The following is a 6000-nucleotide window of genomic DNA, read 5'->3' as shown; positions in this document are numbered from 1 at the left end:
TGGGGTTTTCACATTGCATCAGGATCCTGCCAGGTGTGTCTGGGTGTTTCACATTGTATCAGGATCCTGCCACGTGTGTATGGGGTTTCACAGTTATCAGGATCCGGCAAGGTGTGTATGTGGGTATCACAGTTTATCAGGATACTGCCTGGTGTGTCTGGGGTTTTCACAGTGTATCAGGATCCTGCCAGGTGTTTATGTGGGTTTCGCAGTGTATCGGGCTCCTGGAGGTGTGTATGTGGGTTTCACAGTGGATCAGGATCCTGCCACGTGTGTATGGGGTTTTCACAGTGTATCAGGACCCTGCCAGGTGTGTATGGGGGTTTCACAGTTAATCAGGAACCTGCCAGGTGTGTATGTGGTTTTCACAGTTTATCAGGATCCTGCCTGGTGTGTATGGGGGTTTCACAGTTCATCAGGATCCTGCCAGGTGTGTATGGGGGTTTCACAGTTTATCAGGATCCTGCCTGGTGTGTCTGGGGGTTTCACAGTTCATCAGGATCCTGCCAGGTGTGTATGTGGGTTTCACAGTTTATCAGGAACCTGCCAGATGTGAATGGGGTTTTCACAGTGCATCAGGATCCTGCCAGATGTGTATGGTGTTTTCACAGTGCATCAGGATCCAGCCAGATGTGTATGTGATTTTCACAGTGTATCAGGATCCTGCATCGATTGGATGGGGCTTCACAGTTCATCAGGATCCTGCCAGGTGTGTATGGGGTTTTCACATTGTTTCAGGATCCTGCCAGGTGTGTGTGGGGTTTTCACAGTGTATCAGGATCCTGCCATGTGTGTATGGGGGTTTCACAGTTCATCAGGATCCTGCCAGGTGTGTATGGGGGTTTCACAGTGTATCAGGATCCTGCAAGGTGTGTATGTGGGTTTCACAGTTTATCAGGATCCTGCCTGGTGTGCATGGGGTTTCACAGTGGATCAGGATCCTGCCTCGTGTGTATGTGGGTTTCACAGTTTATCAGGATCTTGCCTGGTGTGTATGGGGTTTTCACAGTGTATCAGGATCCTGCAAGGTGTGTATGGGGGTTTCACAGTTTATCAGGATCCTGCCAGCTGTGTATGTGGGTTTCACAGTTTATCAGGATCCTGCCAGGTGTGTATGGGGGTTTCACAGTTCATCAGGATCCTGCCAGGTGTGTATGGTGGTTTCACAGTTCATCAGGATCCTGCCTGGTGTGTCTGGGGGTTTCACAGTGGATCAGGATCCTGCCACATGTGTATGGGGTTTCACAGTGGTTCAGGATACTGCCAGGTGTGTTTGGGGTTTTCACTGTGCATCAGGATCCTGCCAGGTGTGTATGGGGTTTTCACAGTGTATCCGAATCCTGCCAGGTGTTTATGGTTTTTCATAGTGTATCAGGATCCTGCCAGGTGTGTTTGGGTTGTTCACAGTGTATCAGTATCCTGCCAGGCTTGTATGGGGTTTTCACAGTGGATCAGGAACTTACTAGGTGTGTATCGGGATTTCACAGTGTATCAGGATCCTGCCAGGTGTGTATGTTTGTTTCACATTTTATCAGGATCCTGCCACGAGTTAATGGGGTTTCACAGTGGTTCAGGATCCAGCCAGGTGTGTTTGGGGTTTCAATGTGCATCAGGATACTGCCAGGTGTATATGCGGTTTTCACAGTGTCTCAGGATCCTGCCAGGTGTGTATGGGGTTTTCACACTGTATCAGGATCCTGCCAGGTGTGTTTGGGGTTTTCACTGTGCATCAGGATCCTGCCAGTTGTGTATGGGTTTTTCACAGTGTATCAGGATCCTGCCAGGTGTGTATGGGGTTTTCACAGTTGATCAGGAACCTGCCAGGTGTGTATGGGGATTTCACAGTGTATCAGGATCCTGCCAGGTGTGTATGGGGGTTTCACAGTTTATCAGGATCCTGCCAGGTGTGTATGGGGGTTTCACAGTTTATCAGGATCCTGCCACATGTGTATGGGTTTTCACAGTGGTTCAGGATCCTGCCAGGTGCGTTTGGGGTTTTCACTGTGCATCAGGATCCAGCCAGATGTGAATGGGGATTTCACAGTGCATCAGGATCCTGCCAGATGTGTATGTGGGTTTCACAGTTTATCAGGATCCTGCCAGGTGTGTATGGAGGTTTCACAGAGTATCACGATCCTGCCAGATGTGTATGGGGTTTTCACAGTGCATCAGGAGCCTTCCAGATGTGTCTGGGGGTTTCACAGTTTATCAGGATCCTGCCTGATGTGTCTGGGGTTTTCACAGTTCATCAGGATCCTGCCTGGTGTGTATGGGGTTTCACAGTGGATCAGGGTCCTGCCAGGTGTGTATGTGGTTTTAACAGTTTATCAGGATCCTGCCAGGTGTGTATGGGGGTTTCACAGTTCATCAGGAACCTGCCAGGTGTGTATGTGGGTTTCACAGTTTATCAGGATCCTGCCTGATGTGTCTGGGGTTTTCACAGTTTGTCAGGATCCTGCCTGGTGTGTATGGGGTTTCACAGTGGATCAGGGTCCTGCCAGGTGTGTATGTGGTTTTAACAGTTTATCAGGATCCTGCCAGGTGTGTATGGGGGTTTCACAGTTCATCAGGAACCTGCCAGGTGTTTATGTGGGTTTCACAGTGGATCAGGATCCTGCCAGGTGTGTATGTGGGTTGCACAGATTATCAGGATCCTGCCAGGTGTGTATGGGGGTTTCACATTGTATCTGGATCCTGCCAGGTGCGTTTGGGGTTTTCACTGTGCATCAGGATCCTGCCAGATGTGTATGGGGTTTTCACATTGCATCAGGATCCTGCCAGGTGTGTCTGGGTGTTTCACATTGTATCAGGATCCTGCCACGTGTGTATGGGGTTTCACAGTTATCAGGATCCGGCAAGGTGTGTGTGTGGGTATCACAGTTTATCAGGATACTGCCTGGTGTGTCTGGGGTTTTCACAGTGTATCAGGATCCTGCCAGGTGTGTATGGGGATTTCACAGTTAATCAGGAACCTGCCAGGTGTGTATGTGGTTTTCACAGTTTATCAGGATCCTGCCTGGTGTGTATGGGGCTTTCACAGTTCATCAGGATTCTGCCAGGTGTGTATGGGGGTTTCACAGTTTATCAGGATCCTGCCTGGTGTGTCTGGGGGTTTCACAGTTCATCAGGATCCTGCCAGGTGTGTATGTGGGTTTCACAGTTTATCAGGAACCTGCCAGATGTGAATGGGGTTTTCACAGTGCATCAGGATCCTGCCAGATGTGTATGGTGTTTTCACAGTGCATCAGGATCCAGCCAGATGTGTATGTGATTTTCACAGTGTATCAGGATCCTGCATCGATTGGATGGGGCTTCACAGTTCATCAGGATCCTGCCAGGTGTGTACGGGGTTTTCACATTGTTTCAGGATCCTGCCAGGTGTGTGTGGGGTTTTCACAGTGTATCAGGATCCTGCCATGTGTGTATGGGGGTTTCACAGTTCATCAGGATCCTGCCAGGTGTGTATGGGGGTTTCACAGTGTATCAGGATCCTGCAAGGTGTGTATGTGGGTTTCACAGTTTATCAGGATCCTGCCTGGTGTGCATGGGGTTTCACAGTGGATCAGGATCCTGCCTCGTGTGTATGTGGGTTTCACAGTTTATCAGGATCTTGCCTGGTGTGTATGGGGTTTTCACAGTGTATCAGGATCCTGCAAGGTGTGTATGGGGGTTTCACAGTTTATCAGGATCCTGCCAGCTGTGTATGTGGGTTTCACAGTTTATCAGGATCCTGCCAGGTGTGTATGGGGGTTTCACAGTTCATCAGGATCCTGCCAGGTGTGTATGGTGGTTTCACAGTGTATCCGAATCCTGCCAGGTGTTTATGGTTTTTCATAGTGTATCAGGATCCTGCCAGGTGTGTTTGGGTTGTTCACAGTGTATCAGTATCCTGCCAGGCTTGTATGGGGTTTTCACAGTGGATCAGGAACTTACTAGGTGTGTATCGGGATTTCACAGTGTATCAGGATCCTGCCAGGTGTGTATGTTTGTTTCACATTTTATCAGGATCCTGCCACGAGTTAATGGGGTTTCACAGTGGTTCAGGATCCAGCCAGGTGTGTTTGGGGTTTCAATGTGCATCAGGATACTGCCAGGTGTATATGCGGTTTTCACAGTGTCTCAGGATCCTGCCAGGTGTGTATGGGGTTTTCACACTGTATCAGGATCCTGCCAGGTGTGTTTGGGGTTTTCACTGTGCATCAGGATCCTGCCAGTTGTGTATGGGTTTTTCACAGTGTATCAGGATCCTGCCAGGTGTGTATGGGGTTTTCACAGTTGATCAGGAACCTGCCAGGTGTGTATGGGGATTTCACAGTGTATCAGGATCCTGCCAGGTGTGTATGGGGGTTTCACAGTTTATCAGGATCCTGCCAGGTGTGTATGGGGGTTTCACAGTTTATCAGGATCCTGCCACATGTGTATGGGTTTTCACAGTGGTTCAGGATCCTGCCAGGTGCGTTTGGGGTTTTCACTGTGCATCAGGATCCAGCCAGATGTGAATGGGGATTTCACAGTGCATCAGGATCCTGCCAGATGTGTATGTGGGTTTCACAGTTTATCAGGATCCTGCCAGGTGTGTATGGAGGTTTCACAGAGTATCACGATCCTGCCAGATGTGTATGGGGTTTTCACAGTGCATCAGGAGCCTTCCAGATGTGTCTGGGGGTTTCACAGTTTATCAGGATCCTGCCTGATGTGTCTGGGGTTTTCACAGTTCATCAGGATCCTGCCTGGTGTGTATGGGGTTTCACAGTGGATCAGGGTCCTGCCAGGTGTGTATGTGGTTTTAACAGTTTATCAGGATCCTGCCAGGTGTGTATGGGGGTTTCACAGTTCATCAGGAACCTGCCAGGTGTGTATGTGGGTTTCACAGTTTATCAGGATCCTGCCTGATGTGTCTGGGGTTTTCACAGTTTGTCAGGATCCTGCCTGGTGTGTATGGGGTTTCACAGTGGATCAGGGTCCTGCCAGGTGTGTATGTGGTTTTAACAGTTTATCAGGATCCTGCCAGGTGTGTATGGGGGTTTCACAGTTCATCAGGAACCTGCCAGGTGTTTATGTGGGTTTCACAGTGTATCAGGATCCTGCCAGGTGTGTATGTGGGTTGCACAGATTATCAGGATCCTGCCAGGTGTGTATGGGGGTTTCACATTGTATCTGGATCCTGCCAGGTGCGTTTGGGGTTTTCACTGTGCATCAGGATCCTGCCAGATGTGTATGGGGTTTTCACATTGCATCAGGATCCTGCCAGGTGTGTCTGGGTGTTTCACATTGTATCAGGATCCTGCCACGTGTGTATGGGGTTTCACAGTTATCAGGATCCGGCAAGGTGTGTATGTGGGTATCACAGTTTATCAGGATACTGCCTGGTGTGTCTGGGGTTTTCACAGTGTATCAGGATCCTGCCAGGTGTGTATGGGGATTTCACAGTTAATCAGGAACCTGCCAGGTGTGTATGTGGTTTTCACAGTTTATCAGGATCCTGCCTGGTGTGTATGGGGCTTTCACAGTTCATCAGGATTCTGCCAGGTGTGTATGGGGGTTTCACAGTTTATCAGGATCCTGCCTGGTGTGTCTGGGGGTTTCACAGTTCATCAGGATCCTGCCAGGTGTGTATGTGGGTTTCACAGTTTATCAGGAACCTGCCAGATGTGAATGGGGTTTTCACAGTGCATCAGGATCCTGCCAGATGTGTATGGTGTTTTCACAGTGCATCAGGATCCAGCCAGATGTGTATGTGATTTTCACAGTGTATCAGGATCCTGCATCGATTGGATGGGGCTTCACAGTTCATCAGGATCCTGCCAGGTGTGTACGGGGTTTTCACATTGTTTCAGGATCCTGCCAGGTGTGTGTGGGGTTTTCACAGTGTATCAGGATCCTGCCATGTGTGTATGGGGGTTTCACAGTTCATCAGGATCCTGCCAGGTGTGTATGGGGGTTTCACAGTGTATCAGGATCCTGCAAGGTGTGTATGTGGGTTTCACAGTTTATCAGGAT

The sequence above is a fragment of the Heterodontus francisci genome, chromosome 28 (assembly GCF_036365525.1).
Source record: "Heterodontus francisci isolate sHetFra1 chromosome 28, sHetFra1.hap1, whole genome shotgun sequence".
Lineage (NCBI taxonomy): Eukaryota > Metazoa > Chordata > Chondrichthyes > Heterodontiformes > Heterodontidae > Heterodontus > Heterodontus francisci.
The sequence above is the reverse complement of the archived record's forward strand: the minus strand, read 5'-3'. Positions refer to the sequence as shown.